The sequence below is a fragment of the Octopus sinensis genome, linkage group LG4, assembly GCF_006345805.1.
Source record: "Octopus sinensis linkage group LG4, ASM634580v1, whole genome shotgun sequence".
NCBI lineage: Eukaryota > Metazoa > Mollusca > Cephalopoda > Octopoda > Octopodidae > Octopus > Octopus sinensis.
In genome coordinates this window covers 105,155,919-105,178,418 of record NC_043000.1, presented here as the reverse complement: position 1 = coordinate 105,178,418, position 22,500 = coordinate 105,155,919, and the positions used below count along the sequence as shown (strand labels likewise).

General features: G+C 33.7%; 1 protein-coding gene across 1 annotated transcript in view; it reads left to right on the top strand.

Annotated features, from left to right (window-relative positions):
- Positions 1 to 22,500, top strand: part of LOC115210662 (transmembrane protein 47) — a 270,211-nt gene that overhangs the window by 117,954 nt on the left and 129,757 nt on the right. The window lies entirely within an intron of this gene.

The window sequence follows — 22,500 nt, the reverse complement described above, 5'->3', positions numbered from 1 at the left end:
CAAAACTAAGCACAAACGAGGAAAGAGGGGCGCAATAAATAACCTGTAGATATAAGAGAATCAACAGTATTTCCTCGCTTGCTTATCGTTGAAATATATTATTAACGTTATGATACCAATGGCTAACGATTTTTTGGCTTCGTTTATAAAAAAACCCCAGAAGTTCACGCACGTCTGGTCAACATACTATGGCGCTATATTCCTTGAATACTGACCACAGACGCCTACCTAGCTCAACTGACTAGCATATTTGTTTTCTCTTCTTTCCCCCTCTCTGTCTGTTTATACAAGTGTGTATATATATATATGTATGTATGTATGTGTGTATACAAGTGTATATATATATATATGTATATATATATAAGTGAATGTGTGTGTGCATGTGTGTATGTATGTATGTGTACAGATATATATTTCTATAGTTAAAAAAGATTAATCAATATATATATATATATACATACACACACACACATGTATATATGCATAATATGAATATATATATATGTATTATATAATATATATATATATATATTATATATATATAAAATATATATATATATAACATACATATACATTTATATATATATATATATATATATATATATATATATATATATATATATATATAATATAATATATATATATATTTATACATACATATACATTTATATATATATGGAACATACACACGCATGCGCAACACACACATACATATATATAGGAAGAGAGAGAGTGAGAAAGAGAGAGGAAGAGAGATACAAAGAAAGACTCAGAGAGGGAAAGACAGAGAGATAGAGAGAGTCAGGGAGAGAATACTATAGGTTTTTGATATAAATGCTTCTTCTAAAGAGCGGTGCTTGTATAATTATACACGCACAGTCACACACACATACATCCTCACCTTTTCTCTCTTTTCTCTTTCTCTCTCTCTCTCCCTCCCATACACACGCTCCGACACACGCACACACACACGCACCACATATATGTAATTATTTATTATGAAAACAGAGAGCAGTACTGTTTCAGTCCACTGAGTTATTTCAAGAGAAATATTTCACTAAAATACTGGAAACACAGAAAGTTCGATTGCAAGAAAATAGAAAGTGAGGAGCGAAGATGGCTGCATCGTAAATGTACTTAACAAACCAGCCGAAATGGCACCAGTTCGTATCCCGATACTATCTTTGTGTTACGTTTATTGCCAAGAATTTTTACATACATACATACATACACATGCATGATGTGCAGTGATCAAATAATTGTTCCTCAACATAGCGAACGTGTCCAAGGGATTTCAAACAAAACGTTATCCTTGTTTCGTTGTGCAACATAAGCAGTATTAGTTTAAAATAGCAATCTGTGTATTTTACTTAATGAAGATACATCATGGAAAGTTTAAACAATTGCGGTATTCATCATGAAACAATATGTCTTATAGACAGGACGAATACGACAGTTAATTAGGTTTTCTGTGATGTATCAGCGTTAAGTATGATACATACATATATACACACATAGATATGTATATATAGACACATATATATATATACTTATATATGTATGTATATATATATATAGCATTTAAAACTGCTTGATTCGGTTCTATGCGACTTAAAGTTTTGCAGGCATTTTCACAGAAACCTGGCTCGTTCAGGATTAGATAATTCGGTTATATAAACCTGAACAAGCCAGGTTCCTGTAAAGAGGCCTGTGAAACTTTAAGTCTAGTGGATCAAACTATTTTACGTAATAATTTATGTAACTCTTACTAAATGCGTTGAGTACTTTTTTCTTTTGTTTTTCTAATCTCTTGCATATATATATAATATATATATATATATATATATATATATATATATATATATCGCATGATAGATCGCTAGCCACTAAACCTTTTTCTATTTTCTTCCTTTATTTAAATCGCTGTTCCTTTCTGTCGAAGAGCGTAGGCTCGACGGAACGTAAAACACTCTCTCATTTCCCGAGCGTTAAACTAATCACACCTGTCTTCGTGTTTTGTTTGTTTTTGGTAAATTCTCACTATATATATATATATATATTATATATATATAATATATATATATATATATATATAATATATTATAATATATACATATATATATATATATACATATATATATATATATATTATATATATATCCCATAAATTATACAGCTGGTTCACAAAACATCGGGAATGTTTCTGTCGCCTAGAATTAGCAGCAAAATATTTCTCAAACCATTATTTAATGTCTTAAAAAATGGAACATTACATTGGATAATGTCGAACTAAATAATGAATATCGAAAGAAAATTTTGCAAGCTCACAGCAAAGTTACCTTGACTGGGGCTGATCTGAGGCTTATAAACACACAGAAATTAGTTACCTTTTAAGAACCTTTTCTTCTCTCACTTTCTTTCTTTCTTTCTTTCTTTCTTTCTTTCTTTCTTTCTTTCTTTCTTTCTTTCTCTTTCTTTCTTTCTTTCTTTCTTTCTTTCTCTCTCTCTCTCTCTCTTTCTTTCTTTCTTTCTTTCTTTCTTTCTTTCTTTCTTTCTTTCTCTCCCCTCTCTCTCTTTCTCTCCCTCTCTCTTTTTCTCTTTCTTTTCTCATTGTTACTTATGCGTCGATGTTCGCGTTTATATTTAATATATGCAAATGTAATGAGTCTTTGAGAAAATGTTAAACAAATAATTTCACTCGCTTTGCCAAAATTCCTCCTATCTTCACATGTTTCTTTACATAAATACGTAATACCTTCTTGTAACTGTAACTATTCACCTTAGTCTTTGGAAGTTTCTTTTCCTCGCTCAACACCTATTTATGATATTCTTTTCTACTCTAGGCACAAGGTCCAAATTTTTTGGGAAGGGGGCCAGTCGATTACATCGACATCAGTACGCAACTGGTACTTAATTTATTGACCCCCGAAAGGATGAAAGGCAAAGTCGACCTCGGCGGAATTTGAAACCTATCTATTACATTATAGCAAATGTTCTTCATGAGTACTCTCCATATATGAAACACACTTGTATGCGAATGATACAACCACTCTTTTCTCTTTAACTTTTTGTCTACCGTCGTCATGCACGCATTACCTCGACATGTTAGCTAGAGGTGCACTATTTCTATGAGTAGGGACCCAGAAAACAATTTAACAATGTTGACATAAGAATCTGGTCAATAAAAACAGTACCACAAACGCAGACACTACACATGCCAAGGAAATAGCTTTGTACCAATACAGTCTCCTTACTACACAGATAAATTTTCATAAACAACGCAAATAAAATTGCTATAAATTCTAATCCTCAAAATATTTGTTTATCGTACGAGCAACCACACAACTGTAACATTTTCAGTTCTGCCTCTGAAAGGGGACGACTATTGTTCTGGGATAGCAAATACTTTAACCATGACATATTAGAATGCTATATTAGATTGCTACTTACTTAACTGGGACTGTACTACTGCTACGCTAAACTGGTGCTGCAAATTCATTTATTCTTCGGAATCAGTTAATTACTTTCTCCATTTACACCCACATCACAAATCCACTTTTATTCCTCTTAAAATCCCTGACCTGTCTCGTTCTCCAAACTATGTTTTACTTCAAGCACTTTTCTCAGTCCTTCTCTCCCGAACAACAAAACTCTAGAATTCCCTCTCTGTGCACGATTACCCGTACATACACATGCACTCCTACGTATTCTGAACTATGTCACCCGAAAAGTCTTTCTACTAGATCAGTCATCAGCACAAACTAACTTACTAGCTCCTTGACCGGATGACTCCTCCTACATACTATTCTATCCGAACTTTTGTGTCTGCTGATCTCCCGTATTTGCTGATTGTTAACTACAACAATCTACGCATTCCACTTAGCTGTCAATGTTAGGAATTCTAATGGTGATGGTGATGTTTAACATCTTTATGTGAGTTGTGCAGATTATGTACAGTGAGAAGTGTGTGCGATATTACTGCCATAGGCTATTGTGATGTGCTGTATTACCTGAAGCAATTTTCTACAAAATGCGTTGTGTGAGATATGTTACTATATAGGGCACGTTTTGAGTGCAATGCGCTGTTTAAGTTGTGCTATTAAAGTGGAGGTCTTGCATAGGATATAAACTGTGCTTAGCAAGGCTGTTGTTCGACAGGGTATAACGTTGTGAAACCTAATATGATTTGTATGTTTTTATTCATGTTCGTCTTTGTCATACCTTGCGTACAATTATTACGGTTTTTTTCATGTCACTCTTATTTAGTTTCAAGAGCTTCGTACTTTGATGGTTTTCTCTATCATCTTTCTGGTTAGGCGGAGTCGTTGATGTCTATCAAAATTCAGAAATTTTCATTCCTGTCCTTGATTATTATATCCGGACTGTTTTCTTTGATCTCATTGCCAGTCAGGACTGGTGTATTCTAGATGATTGCTGTTGTCATGTACTGCATTTAGTGAATATTTATATCACTTATGCGTTTACAAGATAGCGTTTCAATATCTTATCAATGGAGAGAATTGCCGAAAATATCGTGTTTTCAAATATATTTGGTTTTGTAGTCTGGGTAATCAGAGAGGCAGTCCACCATCCAATTGTACTGGTGGCAGAGCCAACGCTTGATGTTAGAATTTTTCCTAATATTTTTGTTTTTGTTGGCAGTTTGATTAAAAGAAGATTCGTTACAGTATCAGACAAAATAGAATGCGGTATTAATTTAGGGCTCTTTGTGTTCTGTGATCTGTTTTACTCAAAGTCAACTTTAACTGCCATCATTTTACAGTTGATAATAAAATACCAGTCAAGTACCATAGTTGATATAATCAATAAAACGCCTCCCTAGTCTAGAAATTATCATTTTATATTGCATTGTTTGCGATTAGGTATTGAATCCTCAGCAGCTAAAATAAAACTAACTTCCGTTGTTCGTTTTTACATAGCTGTCTTTCACTCTGTCTTATTTCCTTTCTATCGCATCCTGTGGGATATTAGCGACGGAATGACTTTTCAGTTCATTTTTTTTTACCATCAGTATATTTTGGAATTCAGTTTTAATTATGTCGATTATTTCCTTCTTTTTACTCTTTTCTGTTGTTTCGACGTTATTCATCTATATCTTTTATTTCAATGAAGTTAGTTTGCAGTCTTTATTTTGTCGTATCTTTATTTTCTTTATGTAGAAAATAGTTTTTGAATGTTTCTGTTATACACCAACCAATTTTCATTTGATTACTTTTAATTATTTTTCTAAAACCACTGTAGTTATTTTGTAGTCATTATCTGTTTGTGTCAAACTCCATTCTTTTTGCGCACAAGGTAGGGATAGTCTGTATATATATTTATTTACTACCCACAAGGGGCTAAACACAGAGGGGACAAACAAGGACAGACAAACGGATTAAGTCGATTACATCGATCCCAGTGCGTAACTGGTACTTAATTTATCGACCCCGAAAGGATGAAAGGCAAAGTCGACCTCGACGGAATTTGAACTCAGAACGTAACGGCAGACAAAATACGGCTACGCATTTCGCCCGGCGTGCTAACGTTTCTGCCAGCTCGCCGCCTTTCAATAGTCTGTATATAGCATTGCTGGAGTGGTGGGTTCGGCGCGCAAGAGCACTTCCTATTTAAGCTCTTTATTTCACTTAAGCTCCAGTTCATAATGGTGAATATGTAGTTTATAACTGCATTGGCTCGCCAATTTACACCTTTATCTTCTTTCTTGTACTGACTAACTTTTCATTTTCGTTTCACTCTTTTTAATTACGTTTTTAATAATTTCTCCGTCATTACTGAGTGTATTTATCTTGCATCTACTTTTAATGATTTTTTATGGATAAATTTAGTCTAATTCTTTGACTTCTGTGTCTATGTTTTCTTTGAAATCTGTGACTCATTTTAGTTGATTTACCTCATTGTATTTTTGATACATTTCTCTCAACCCAGACTTATATCTATGACTAAGCAGAATTTAGGAGAAATTTTTAGCAGGTTTTCCAACTAGGTATTATCACTTGTAACTGCTTTTTAAGTAATTACTTTCTTAGTTTAAATACTACCAAGATCAACTTTGTTTTTCATTCTTTCAGGTTTGATAAAATAAAGTACCAGTTTAGTAATAGGGTCGATGTAATTAGCTAATTTCCTCCTAACTACTGGCTTTGTGTCAAAAATAGCAAGTCATCATCATCCTCATCATCATCAATAAGGCGGCATTTCTTGTCCGATCAAACATTTATCAACCTTTTGAAGTACCATATGAAGTAGTAGGTGAAGTTGGAGAAGAGAATTATTGCTCTTCAGTCAACTGTATGACATTGTGGTAGAAATAACCATGCAGTTTCGTGAACGTACAAGATTGAAGAGAAGTCTTATGCCTCGAGTGAATGATGGTCGAACTTTTGGGATTCCTTGAAACGCTTTTCTATATTTTAGGCCATTCTATGTTGGTTGCCCATAACATTTTCAGTATTTTTTGTATTATGTTATCGATGTTGCTCTTGTTGTTTAGTCCATAAGCAATTCTGATCAGAAATTTGACAAAAGACGTTCTCACGAAGACCATACAACATTTTTCTCTACGAGGACTACATTATCGTATGTGTTCTTCCTTCGCATCCAGGATTACATTTTCATATGTGCTCTTCATTTTTTTTTTCAATCGATAGGATGAAACTTAAGAATGATTTTTCTGTTATTACTTGTAGGACCAGAGACCACTTAAATACTCCCTTGTTGGTTTGTCACGTTTTATAGCGTATATTTGAGAATATACATATGAATATGCGTGCGTATGTGCTGTGTAAATGCAATTATATATGTATGTATATATAAATATATATATGTATTAGCATGCATGTGTGTGTGTGTGTATATATATTTTTATATATATGTATATATGTGTCTGTGTGTATGTATAACTATATAACGTTAGGATGCGTATTATATAACTAAGTCGTTTGCGCATTCGTGATTTATGTACTTTCCTAAATGTTTTGCATTCACTATCGTATTAAAATGTTTTTTTATGTATTGCTCCCGTGGCAAAGAAAGAAAATTATTATTATTATTATTATTATTATTATTATTATTATTATTATTATTATTATAATTATTGTTATTGTTATGTTATTGTTATTATTATTATTATTATTATTATTATTATTATTATTATTATATTATTATTATTATTGTTATTGTTATTGTTATTGTTATTGTTATTGTTATTATTATTATTATTATTATTATTATTATATTATTATTATTATTATTATTATTATTATTATTATTATTGTTATTGTTATTGTTATTGTTATTGTTATTGTTATTATTATTATTATTATTATTATATTATTATTATTATTATTCTATGTTTGACTTTTGCTTTATGTCTATACAAGTTGGCTCCAAGTCTCACCCAGAGACCTCAAGAGACAACAGGTTGGAAGTTCACGTTGTTGTTGTTGTTGTTGTTGTTGTTGTTGTTGTTCTTCTTCTTCTTCTTCTTCTTCTTCTTCTTCTTCTTCTTCTTATTATTATTATTATTATTATTATTAAACGACAGTTATTAATATTACTTTCTTCTTTCTTTTATAGGTAAGTGGTTATTTAAGATAATTTGCTACTGATAAAACGGATAAGAAAAGAAAATGGTGAAACTCGCTCTTTGTTTGCAAGTATTATTTATATTTGTAATTTTTATATTTTTGTAAGCGTTAAGGTTGTATATGCGCATGTATGTATCTATTTTTTCTTTAACGCGCACAGAAAAAACAACAACAACAACAACACATATACATACATTTTTTCATATATTCATGTATTCATACAGTATTCTGCAAAATCCCTACTTAAACGGAAAAATTGTAAATATGCAAGATTTTTCCTACATTTCTGTCTAAGAATATGTAAAATTGTTATTGTGGCCTGGTTGGCACTCTATTGCTGGATAATCTCAGATAAAGAAATAAGAATGCATTCACGTTTACACCCATACACACACACACACACACACACACAAACACGTGCACACACACACTCACAAACACATGTACACACACAAAGAAACAGAAAATTGACATTGCTATTTATCTGCACCCGCGCACAAGTATGATTACAGATACTAGCATAATCTAAATCCCTATAGACTCATCGTAAGATGTTGTATATACTTTTTTCAAATTTTGGCACAAGGCCAGCAATGTTGGGGAGGGGTTAAGTCGATTACATCAACTCCAGTTGTCTACTGGTACTTATTTTTATCGACCCTGAAAGTATGAAAGGCAAAGTTGACATCGGCGGAATTTGAACTCAGAACGTAAAGACGAACAAAATACCACTAAGCTAACGATTCTAGCAGCTCGCCCCCTCGAAATGTAGTAAATATTGATCCTAGAACTATATCTCATGTTTGAATATATTTACACTTCATTTCAATAGTTATATTCTCCGGGCTTTTTCAGGTAACACCATTCTACAAAAATACATTTTCTTCAACCATATGATTAACAAAAAAAAAAAATTGAGTCGATATTCTCTGGGAAAATATGTATGTGTTTGTGTATGAGAGTTTATATGTTCATGTATATGTATGTAATTGGTTTGCAATATTCTTGATGAGAAACAAATTTTGAAACAAGTTTTGCTGTGTCTTGGGAGAGTCATTACATCAATAGGTCCTTTCGTTGGCGTTTGCACACCAGTCACTGAAAAGGTTAACAAACCGATTGGCTGTTTAGCTAACACAATAAACAAACGGTCAGCTACTTAGTTGGTTGGATACATAACCAACTGATTAATAATAAAGAAGTGGAACTGAAACTGTACGTGTGTTATTAGTGGCGTAACGACTCCCAAGACACAACAAAAATATATGTATTTTATTAATTTATGTATGTACTTACGTACGTATGTATGTATGCATTATGTATATATATATATATATATATATATATATACATACATACATAATACATACATACTACGTACGTACGTACGTACGTAAGTACATATAGATATATATATACTCACACACGCACACACATGTGTACATACATATACATATATATGTGTATTAATATCAATGGTGTAGCAGATAGAATGTACCAGAGTGTGAAGTAGTAAGATGGTATGAAGAAAAGATAGATAAATGGTTGATGTGGTGAGATCCATTATATATTCAAAGAGCCCACGACACACACACACATATGCAACCACACACTTATATGCACAATAGAGAGGATAGAGGAAAATGTAATAACCCCGAGGCAATGTAAGCTCCATGATGACAGCAACAACAATGACAACTATATAACCAACCTGAGCACATATACGTGTGTGTGTGTGTCTGTATTGAAGGAGTATGACAGGCATCACCAATTGGAAAAAATATTCCTAATAGAAGTAAATTCAAACTCAGCGGCGATGTCCGTGCAAAATTTCCGTAGGAAGAGCTTCACCGCACAACAACGTCAATCATTATCAAAGCTAAAGTTCCAAGTGACACCAGCCCCTATAGATATACTTTAGCGGAAACGGAGGATAGCCCTTGTTCAACAGATTTTTCGGTTGGTAGGGCAGTTGTTCAGAATCTTAAAGTCCGTGCGTTGTTGCTCAACAGTTGTTGAACCCAAGCTGGATTCATCCACCCCTTTCTTTTACGGGTATCAGGTAGCCTGGCGAGGAGGGTCTGTTGAGCAGCATCGCACGGACTTTAAAATTCTGAATAACTTTAAGATTCATGCCAGAGCTTACAAAGGATTACATGTCATCAACAGCGTTCACAGAGCGATCTAATACTCACTCACTCACTCGCTCACTCACTCGCTCACTCGCCCACTCACTCACTCACTCACTCACTCACTCACTCACTCACTCACTCACTCACTCACTCACTCACTCACGCACGCACGCACGCACGCACACACACAAACGCACATAGTGCTTGAAAGCAGTCGAAGAATATACTATAAATATGAAAAAAAAAATGTATAACCGCAGCGATGAATATTTTTGTTTTTTACAAACACCTTATATCGGCAGTAAAGATGAGACAGGAAGTTAGATAAAATATTGGACAACCAGCTGACCGATTATGAGTTCAGATCCATAGTTAGCTTTTCGTCCTATTTCAGGGTAGGAGTCACACCATTATATGACGCGTACATTCACGAGTGGTAAAGTAGATAGAAGCCTTTGATCTATGGTTCATCAGCAGTCTTGCTGAGTCTTGTTGCTTGATACGGGTTTCAGTTTTAATTATGGGCTACTCTGTGATTTCGGCAACTTATTCCATGTTAAAACTCATCACGTGCACGGCTATGCTCCACCACCACCCTGTGGGCCTCATCAGTCTTGAACATGCTGGAATCTCACCATCTCAGAAATAAAATATGATTATATTAAAGCTAAACTACATATGTTGTCTTAAGGTATCAGTGTGATGAGTTATCTATAATTAGTTACCCACGATGTGTGATAAACAATAAGAAAGCGTCAACTACATGTGATTAATACTCTTTCCCACAGTGTAAACACTTTCTGTTTCAGTCCTGAAATTCCACCAACTACCTTAATTAAATTATAGATAATTAGCAGAAGGAAAAAAAGATTAAAAAATGTGTTTTTTTCCTATTTACAAATAGTTGCAGCAATATGGAAACTAGCAAATAGACATTCCAAGCCTACTTGAAGAACTACTTTACTACTTGTTGCAGCGATAGTTAGTGCTAGTTATTGCAGAAAGCGAAATCATAAGGAGTGTTTCTATGGGATTTGGAGTTGATCGAGGACTTATCCAGAGATTAGATACATTGGTGAAGATCTTTTGATAATACATAAATACATAAATACTAGAATACAATCTCCGAATGTGTATATTTCCATGTCTCTGACTATGTTTCTATCAATCTTTTTTTCTTAATCACTTTCCCTTTGCCTCTCTGTCTTTCTCTGCTGTTATCCTTCTGTTGTTGCTCCGTCAGTCATTGCTCTGTTGCCTTTCATTATGTCCGTTAGTATGTCAGTATGTCTGTTTATCATTTCCTGTCTTCTCTCTGTGTGATTTCCCCTTATACTCTCTCTCTTTTTCTCTCTCTCTCTCTTTCTCTCTGTCACTTTCTGTTACGCAGTTCCACGCTCAGACAAATACACACATCATAGTCGCAACAGAACCATTAAGATGTAGGTGGTGGCATTCTCCACAAGCGACTGACATTACTAAATCTGCGTTTGATGTTTTGATACATACAGAAGCCTTGTCATTATCTTAATTACCAAGATATTTATTAGCCTTATACTTTCGTAGCTTTCATTTTGATAGACTACCTACCTAACTATCTACCTGTAAAACTATCTCCTTATCTCCATACCTAGCTATCAGTCTATCTATTCTATTTACATACCTACCTAACAATCTATTACTCACGTTTTCACTCGATGAACTCTTTCAGCCTATCTATCTATCTATCTATCTATCTATCTATCTATCTATCTATCTATCTATCTATCTATCTATCTATCTATCTATCTATCTATCTATCTATCTATCTACCTATCTATCTACCTATCTATCTATCTATGTGTTTGTATGTTTCTCTGAATGCCTGTATGTATATTTATCTGTTGGTTTGTTTGACCTGCATGTATATCTTCCCCACTTACAAATATTCGTGAACTGTCGTAAGCGACATCTTGTTGAACAGTTACAAAATTAAGTTAGCTTATTCTACAGTTGTGGCGATCACCTGGAATAAAGGCCCAACTGAAGCCTCGCACTTTCAAAATTCCCTCTAAACAAATATTCTCATGTTCTTAGTATATCTTGAAGGATAATGTTCGCAAAAAGCTATCCAAGGTTAATTGCAGAAAACAAGCTGCTTTATTAAATAAATTACGTTATCGATAATCGTTTAATCTATATAAAACATGTTTTTAATTGGTGTAATGAAAAGAAAGAAAAATATATTGATTATAGTCCAATGGTGTCAAGAAAACATAAGTTAAGCTGTCAGTGTATAGTGAACTATGGCTAAAAGGAAACTCTGAAGTACGACTATGGGTAAAAGGAAACCCTGTCTAGAGCAGTGTTTCTCAAAGTGAGGTGCTAAAATTTCTTTCATAAATTCAACTAAAATTTAAATGCTTATAACCAGAGAGTTGGCCGTTTTGACATAGCATTATCATCGTCGTTTTCTAGCTTCATTATTTGATTAAGTCTACAATGAAAGAGAAATAAATGTTTGTTTTTTTCTGACAGTATTTCTCAATGCTATAATAATAACAACAACACAAATAACAATAATCCTTTCTACTGAAGACACAATTCCTGAAATTAAAGGGGAGGAGACTAGCCTATTACATTGACCCCAGCGTTTCACTGGTATTTAATTTATCAACCTGAAAGGATGAAAGGCAAAGGGAGAGGAATTTGAACTCTGTACATAAAGAAGGGCAAAATGCCGCTAAGCATGATGATGATGATGAAGACGACGGCATCAATGACGGCGAAATTTAAATGCTTATAACCAGAGAGTTGGCCGTTTTGACATAGCATTATCATCGTCGCTGTCGTCTTCATCATCATCATTGCCACCACCACCTTCGCCGTCATTGATGCCGTCGTCATCATCATCATCATCATCATGCTTAGCGGCATTTTGCCCGTCTTTACGTACAGAGTTCAAATTCCTCTCCCTTTGCCTTTCATCCTTCCAGGTTGATAAATTAAATACCAGTGAAACGCTGGGGGTCAATGTAATCGGCTAGTCTCCTCCCCTTTAATTTCAGGCATTGTGTCTTCAGTAGAAAGGATTATTGTTATTTGTGTTGTTATTATTATAGCATTGAGAAATACTGTCAGAAAAAACAAACAAACATTTATTTATCTTTCATTGTAGACTTAATCAAATAATGAAGCTAGAAAACGATACAGAAGAGAAGTGGGGAGTAGGGGAGTAGACATCCCCCACCTCCCCAACAACAACCAATAAACGAAAATATCGATTGGCGTATTTACAGTTACTACGCATACGGGTCTGTGGGTGTACATGTTTATGTGTGCAGGCATGCGCATAAGTGTGCGCGTGCGAGCATGATTGCGTCTATGTCTGTGTTCTCGCTGTGTGAGTCGGCTTCTGTTTGCATTGTGTGTGAAATTTATGTATGTGTGTGCATTTACTTGTGAATGTGAATCTGTTTGCGTTTAGGTGTCAGCCTCTCTGAGTCTTTCGGTATGTGTATCAGCCTCTGTATGCCCGTCTGTGAGTTTGCCTGTATGTGTTTATATCTGCATGAATATGTATATCTCTTTTTGCGAGGATAGCTTTGTATGTTTATTTGTGAGAGCAAGTGTATTTGTTCATGAAAAAGAGAGTGACAGAAAGATAAATAGACAGATAGATAGATAGATAGAAAGAGAGAGAGAGAGAGAGAGAGAGAGAGAGAGATTGAGAGAGAGAGAGAGAGAGAGAGTGAGAGTTTGAGAGAGAGACAGACAGACAGAGAGAGATAGATGGATAGACAGAGACAGAGACAGAGAGAAAAATGGAGATAGAAGTAGATAAAAAAAGAGAGATAGAGAGAGAGGTAGATAAAAAGAGTGTGAGAGAGATAAAGAGAGAATGAAAGAAAGAAATGGAGAGGGGAGAGAAAGGGTGAAGGAGAGAGAAAAAGGGAAATAGAGAAAAAGAGGGAGAAAGGAAGAGCAACTGTGTGTGCCTACATGTTACTTGTATTCACTTGTACACATATTCATACATGTTTATAGAAGTTTAACATGGTGTCTGTTTCAACTGGTGTGTGTATAAGTGCGAATACACGTACATATGTATGTAAGTATGTATGTTTGTATGTATGTATGTATATATATATATATATATATATATATATATATGCATACGCATGTGCGTGTGCTCGCGTGCGTGATGAATAAAGGCGTACTTTTGACTAAATACAGCGTATAATTAAGTAAACCACTATCAAGACCTCTCTCTTCTGATTCTCACCATAACAACTTTTATGACCACCACCACTTCCACAACAACAACAACATCAACAACAAACACAATTACTACCGGTACGAGCTCACTACTACCACCATCACCACCATCACCTTCACAATCACGATACCGTCACTACCATTATCACCACCATCACCACCATCACCAACATTACTTCCATCATCATCTCCACCGGCACCTCTAACATCACAATGACCATCACGACGACGAATTCGATGGCCACCACCACCACCACCACCACCACCACCAGGTCAAGAGGAAGAGCAATATCATGGCGGTCATTGGCTTTGCCGAACTGTTGAGATCAATACATTGATGTTGAGATCGAATATTTTCTAAATGGATCCGAAGAGTAGTTTCTGATTTAGACACAAACTCAACAATTTTGAGGAGAGGTGGGTGTTAGTCGAAAACATCGATCCCGGTGGGATGAAAGGCAAAGTTGAGAGCGCTGAAATGATTTGAACTTAGAAAGTAAAGAATCACAACAAATACAACGTATAATTTTTTCCCGATGCTCTAACGATTCTACCAGCACGCGATCATTAGTGGACACAAAGAATGATGACAAAAGTTGTTTCTTCCTAACTTAGGAAGCACAGACTAAAACAAGAACTTTGTGTGTATCATCTGACATTATGGTTGTGTGGTAAAAGTGTTTGCTTTGTTATTATGCCACTCCGGGTTCGATCTCAATGTGCGGCTTCTTGGGTGTGTATCTTTTATCATATTCTCGAGTCCCCGCGAACCTAGTGAGTAAAACTGAGAACATAGGAAAATGTGAGGAAGCTTGCAGGATGCGTTACACTTGTAATATGAGGGCTTAGCCCTCATATACATTTTGCATCGAATCTGACTGTTTTTCAGAGAATGACTTGAAGATTGTGGAGCATCTTACTGGACGGTACAGTTGATCACACCCTCACACCAGCGTATAAATTTATTGACTTCAGAAAGGATGGTAAAGAAAATCTGAACGTGATTCGAGCTCAAGATGCAACGGAATGCAACCAAATTCTGCTGTCTGCTTGCCATTTGTAGATGATTCCAAACATCACCAGTAGTGCCACCACCGCAAAATTAGTACGACAATACTACCACCGTAAATACACCGACTCCACGACCATCGATAGGCGTACTTTGGCAATTATCATACTTGTAGTAGTTCCATTATTGCTAATCACCACAACACTACAACCACTGTTGCCACTAAACAATTCCTATCATTCCAACTACCGACCCAACCATCTTTAATACCACCACAACCACCCCCACGCCAATATATGTTATATTTCTTTAATCCCACTTTGGCTCAAATTCTGTAAAACTTCGATCAACGGTACAATAGTTTATCTAAGACTATATTATCCAATGTCCTTCCTTCCACCTTATTTTCATTAAAGAGAGTAGGAGTAACAAAAAGGAGACATAACTAACATGCCACCGACCCCTTATTGTGATGGTTCTTGGTAGATCAAGTATAGCAATTATTGGTGCTCTTCTTATCGGAAGTTAAAAATTACTTGCATACTTCGAATGGAAATTTTAAAATATAAATCGCATGAAAATTTTAAAATATAATTGACCAAGTAATTAAATTTCATGGTCATTCTCGTAATAATGTTAATTATCTATCTATCTATCTATCTATCTATCTATCTATCTATCTATCTATCTATCTATCTATCTATCTATCTATCTATCTATCTATCTATCTATCTATCTATCTATTTAGTTAGTTAACATATATATATATATATATATATAAATTAGAAAAAAAAAACACCTTTATCAATTCAATAATAAAAAATTAAATTATACCTTTTACGAAAATTACATACTATAGAAAGATATATATATATATATATATATATATATATATATATATATATAATATATATATATTATATATATATATATGTATATATATATATTATATAATATATATATATAATTCTGATTCTGCAATACTTTTTCAGTATCTTCTATTAGTATGGTTTTCATATCCACCAATAACTGTATTTGACTCTCCCTCTGTAAAGCGGTATTTGATGAAACATGAGAGAAAAAATGAGAAACTCTGAAAAATTGTCTTTTGTCAAAAGTATCAGAGAGTGTACCCCCGTTTCTCGTAGCATAATTTTGATTTATTTTCAAAGCTGTTGGGTAAAACTGTTTTCTGCAGTTAACTAATTTTGAGCGGTAATATCCAATTTCCACGTTTAATGAGTTAAAAATTACTGAGTCACTTCGCATGGCAAGTTAAAAATATCGTGGCGTACAACCTACTTCTTGCAGCAGACCGTTTGAGAACCATTTACGATCAGGATTCTTCATTTTCACCCCATTTCTTCATAATACATAGATTAGATATCTTTGAAATAGAAAGGAGATAAAGATTAAAAAAAGAACAAGAACAACAACAAAAACAATATAGATAACATAAATGGAATAATAATTTGAAATATATAAAGAAAATAATCATACATACAATTACGCACAAATACACACACACGCACGCATACACACACATATATATATGGGGATGTATGTCTCTCTCTCTCTCTCTCTCTCTCTCTCTCTATATATATATATATATATATATATATATATGTATATATATATATTATATATATATAGATAGATAGATAGATAGATAGATAGATAGATAGATATGTATGTATGTACGCGTACGCATGTCTAATACATATGAAATAGTGATATGCTGATATGAAAGGATAAGTTTCTAGGGTGTTCTTGGAGTTAAGTGTTTCAACATGCACCGAGAGAAGAGGTTAGTTCTGATATTCCAACAAACCCTTCTTAAAATAAAATTAGAAATAGCGCTGCTGCTGTTGCTGTTGTTGTTGTTTTGCTCCAGTTCATCACCGACGGAGTAGATCTTTAATCAAAGTCGTGCGAGTCATAGCCAAGTTTTTTTGAAGCACATGTACTCAAGACGATATTGTATGACAGTGGTTCTCAACCAAGGACTGCATGGTCCCTGAGGGACCATATACAAAAAATAGTAAATTGGGAATCCACAATTGTATTTTAAGGGCCCCTGAAAAAAATTCTGCTTTAAATGTATGTGTTGGTATACATTCCAAGAAACACTTAAGATTCTTCCTCTCACATTTTGCATAGTTCGACATTCAAAAGTTAATGTGTGAAAAACAGAATAGGAATTTTGAAAGAAATTTCTATAAAACTGATTGAATGGTTATGGGGGTCCAGAGAATTAAAAAAGTAATCAAAGGGGTCCATAGATAAAAAAAATGGTTGAGAACCACCGAGAGCTCCTGGAGAACCCCTTATATTAAAAGACGGTAGGCTCTTTGTTTGAGGGAAGATTAGGGGCTAATCAAATGACATTGTTGACTGGAACTCATGAACAAACCACACAAAGATTCAAACAGTTTATTCAATAGTCATATGTCGATAGCATCTTATTTACATATATTATGTATATTAGGTGCATTTATTAAATATCGTATCTATATATTACATATACATTTTTATATTAGATACATTTATCAAAATGTATTATCGGTATATTATGTATATTTTGTACATATACCAATTTATCGAAAATATTAATAGATTAGAAAGACATTTAAATTATGGAAACATTTTTTAAACTTGAAAATCAAATAAAATATAAAAACACAATGAAACTGCATTTTTAGGATTCTTAAAAAAAAATTAGAAAGTCTAATATATAAATATAATCTTCTTTTAAATTTCCAACTTGTTTTAAAATTAAAACTTTCTATGCACAATTATCAAAATTATAAAATTCTAGATGCTCAGCCCCACACTATACATACATACATACATACATACATACATACATACATACATACATACATACATACATGCACACACATATTCGAAACTACATACACATAAAGATACATGTACATATATATGTATATATATATATATATATATATATATATATATATATATTATATATATATATATATATTACATATATATATGTACATATATATATATTACATATATATATACATGTATGTGCGTGTATATAAACACATAAAAAATATGAATATACATATGTGAGTGTGTATGCGTATGTATGAAATAGATTGATAGATAGATAGATAGATAAATAGATAGATAGATAGATAGATAGATAGATAGATAGATAGATAGATAGATAGATAGATAGATAGATAGATAGATAGATAGATAGATATGGTAGGCACTCAGTGATGCACACTTGATGAACATATCTGAAATGCGTTACTATGGCGACGAAAAGCCAAATCTCCGGAATAGCAGAACGAAAATCCAAAAACATTGCAGTAACTGCTACATTTGGGGCATGGGGATAGTAAAGAATTATAGATAATCTGCCATAGATGCAGCAGAAATGCATTTACCGTGCACTGTGATGGGGAAAATGGAAATCGGCGGCTTAATTTAACCTGGGTGTAATATTTTATGTTTGCAAAACCAGATTATTTAATGCTTTCTTCCGTTCAGACACACACACGCATACACATACACATACACATACACACACGCGCGCGCGCGCCCATGCACATGCACATATACACAAAAGCACATGCATAAATATATACTGACATTCATGCGCATTGTTATGCAAAAATACATACATTCACATGGATACACATCGTGTTGCTGTATGATAAGCATTTACAGGTGTGTATATGTAAATATACCTTTGTATTTCTGTGTAGCTATTGTGTGTGTGTGTGTGTTGTGTGTATACATGCATACACACAATATATATTTATATATTTGTAGGGATATGTATATATTTACATACGCAAATATATATATTAGAAAAATAAATGGAAATTAGATAGATAGATAGATTGATAGACCAGATAGATAGATAGATAGATAGGGAACATTTTGATATTCATATCGTATATACAAATATATGAATTATTTATATATATATTATATATATATATATATATATATATATATATATATATATATATATATATATATATATATATATATATATATATATATACATTTATATATGTATATGTATATGTATATGTATATGTATATGTGTATATATATATATATATATATATATATATATATATATATATATATATTATATATATATATATATATATATATATATATATATTATATCTGTATAAATATAGACCAGTATTCTTTTGTTTTATCTCGTCATAACAATATATTGCAGTTTTATTCTATTACTCCGTGTATCACTGTCACTTAAAACTTGCGCGCGCACATCAGGCATTTATGCATAAATACTACAAACACATGTCTTCTCCTATCTCTCTCTCTCTCTATATGTATATGTATATATATATATATATATATATATAAATATTATATATATATATATATATATATATATATATATATATATATATACATATATATATATACATACATATATTTATATATATATATAGCCACATACATGCGCACAAATAAGATATGTATTGAGCACATAATAGAGAACAAACACAAATCCTACGTCATTTGTAGTTTAATCTGAGGTATAATCCTCAATATAGTTTTAGTTAAAGCTTCCTTTGTTGTTGTTGGTAGCAGTAGTAGTAGTGGTGGTAGATATAATGTTGGTGGTGGGTTTGGTAGTGATCCTGGTTTACGTGGTGATAGTTGTTGTGGCAGTAGAGGTTGTTATAGTGGTGGTGGCTTAATGTAGGATGTGATTGTAGGAGATTCGGTGATGATGTTCACTATTATAACTGTATTGGTGAAGGTTTTGGCGGTGGTATAAGAGATTTGTTGTGGTTTTATTGCTGATGGTAATAATAGTGGTATAAGTACTGGTGGTTGGGTTGTTGTTGTTGGCCCGGTGGTGGTGGTGGTGGTACCATTGGTAGAATTATCGTGTAATGGGAAGGAAGGACTCAGAAATTATTTACTTCCCCGAAACAATTTTGTTTCATAACAGAAACAGAAAAGTTTGCTAAATGGGTAAGCCATTCAAAGAACGAAGAGTATTTGTATCAGAAAAGAACTTCCTCTTTTCCCTCCTACTTCTCTTCTTCCTCCTCCTCCTCCTCCTCATCATGATCATGATCATCATCATCATTATTTTCGTCCTCCTCCTCTTCCTCATGTCCACAACGATGACAGCAACAACAACAGCAACAACACCAAAAACTACATCTAACAGCTACAATATTCCAAAACATCTACAACACAAATATAACCCACTGTAACGACTGCAACATAAATATCTATAATATTAGTCACCTTCTAATGGCATGTGTTCGTTGTTCGAGTATTACCCTTCTGTTAACCGTAATATATGGTGCAATATCGAAGACATAAATGAAATCTGCGCCACGGCAATAAAAAAAAATGGCCTTAACTACGGAACGACATCGAAGACATAACCAAAATCTTTGACATAATGAGATAGCCTAACTACGGAACAATATCGAAGATACAACTAAATTTTTAAGATAACGAAGCAAAGTTATAAAGTTTATAAATTTAAGTATAAAAATAGAAAATACAAATAAGAACATTTACAGAATACGAAATTTTCTCGGATCGTACAAGTTAAAACAATGAAATATATTATTATTATTATTATTATTATTATTATTATTATTATTATTATTATTATTGAGTTAGAAAGCAGCACATGCCATCAATGTGACGTTGGGATACAAATATACGAACCCCAATTTACCCATCATGACTACCCGTCTGGTGAGGGTACGCCAGGCACATGCATCACAACCATATGTACGTGACATCGTGATCTCATATCGAGGTAAACAACGTATGTTCTTGCAAATGCAGCCCAGATGGAATTTTCTTTAGGTCGAGTAGCCCATCCCATTCAAAAGGTACCCGAATAAGGAGTTTTTTTTAAGGATGATGAACAAAACACACATATTTCCAGTGCGAAATTGTTCACCACCCCCCCAATCTCTCTCAACACATACGGTTGTGATGCTTTCCCATTATTCCCGGTCATGATATGAGATGCACATATCATCAGCCATAAAGGGATATGTTCAACTGGTTATGGTCAAGCAGCTGACAAGCGAATCTGTGGTACCAAGCCGAATATTTGGTGTAGACTACCCTTCACACCAAGACAAAACATGTACGTTAACTCTTCAATCAGTTAAGATTAAAGCCATGAAAGCCGCTATCAGGATATTATTTATCGTTATTATTAAGGTAGCGAGATGGCAGAATCGATAGCATGCCGGACAAAATGTTTAGTAATGTTTCTTCCAGTTTTACATTCCGATTTCAAATTCCGCTGAGGTTAGATTTGCCTGTTATCCTTTTGGGGTTAATCGACTGGAGTTGGTGTGATCGGCCTGCCACCTTCCTCAAAATTTCAGGGCTTGTACCTGCCGTTGAAAGAATTATCGTTATTACTGTTGCAGTTGATTTTACAATGCAAAGACATGCCATAAAGCATCTCTTACTCGACGTTGTATAATATTTATATCTCTGATATAAATCAGATGATCTGTATTTCTTTTATTGATATTATTTCAAGGAATTGTAGAGTAACTTTTTATGTATCTTCTCCATTTAAAGACGCAGGCTTAGTTGTTATTTGTTTCTGCTTACGCTGAAGAAATTAATTCTAACCTGGCTATTCTGGTGCCGGTGAATTTCATAACTGTAGAAGCTAACTTCCTCTTTCGGAAGCTGAGGAAGAATATAGAAATCTTTATGGTATTGTGAAAAATTGCTCAAATGGCAACAATAATTTCAGCTTTTACAGCAACGCCGGCAACAACACTTAGAACAACATTTACATAAACAATAAGATAATACTGAGACAAAAGAAAATCGATATTGTCACTTCTGGTAATGACAGCAGCAACAACAGCGACAAGGATGATAATAGTAATACCAAACAACAGAATAACAGCAGTCATGAAAGGGACGATAGTGAAAAAAATTGATCCTGATGTATGTGTACAGATAAATGTTCGGACATCAACATGAAGTTTCAAAAAAACATATATATGATTACTGCCATGTCAGCGGGAAGATTGGAGTAACATACAATTATACGCAGATACATCTACGAGACAAAGCTTTCAATAGGAGTGGAGATTTGGAAGATATTATTAAAGAACATAGTTCACACAGAAAACCTGTAAAGAAGGGTATTGTTTTCACTAAGAAGAAGAAGCGAAGAGTAAAAATTCCAAAATGCAAGTTCGGTTTACAAAGATAAGCATTTTGTGGAGGTCATATTAATGGCAATATCAATATAGGTGAACTATTGCATTATTTGCGCCATAGAGAAGGAGGAAGAACATTAATGCCTCTCTAGTGTAATATCAAGACTAAACTCTGACACGAGATCATGCTATGAATGGATAACCTTGCGTGCCAAACGGGCCAAATGTACAGGAGAGAGAAAAAAACGAAGTAATGTTTACAAGCGAAAACTTGTTGACCTGAGTAA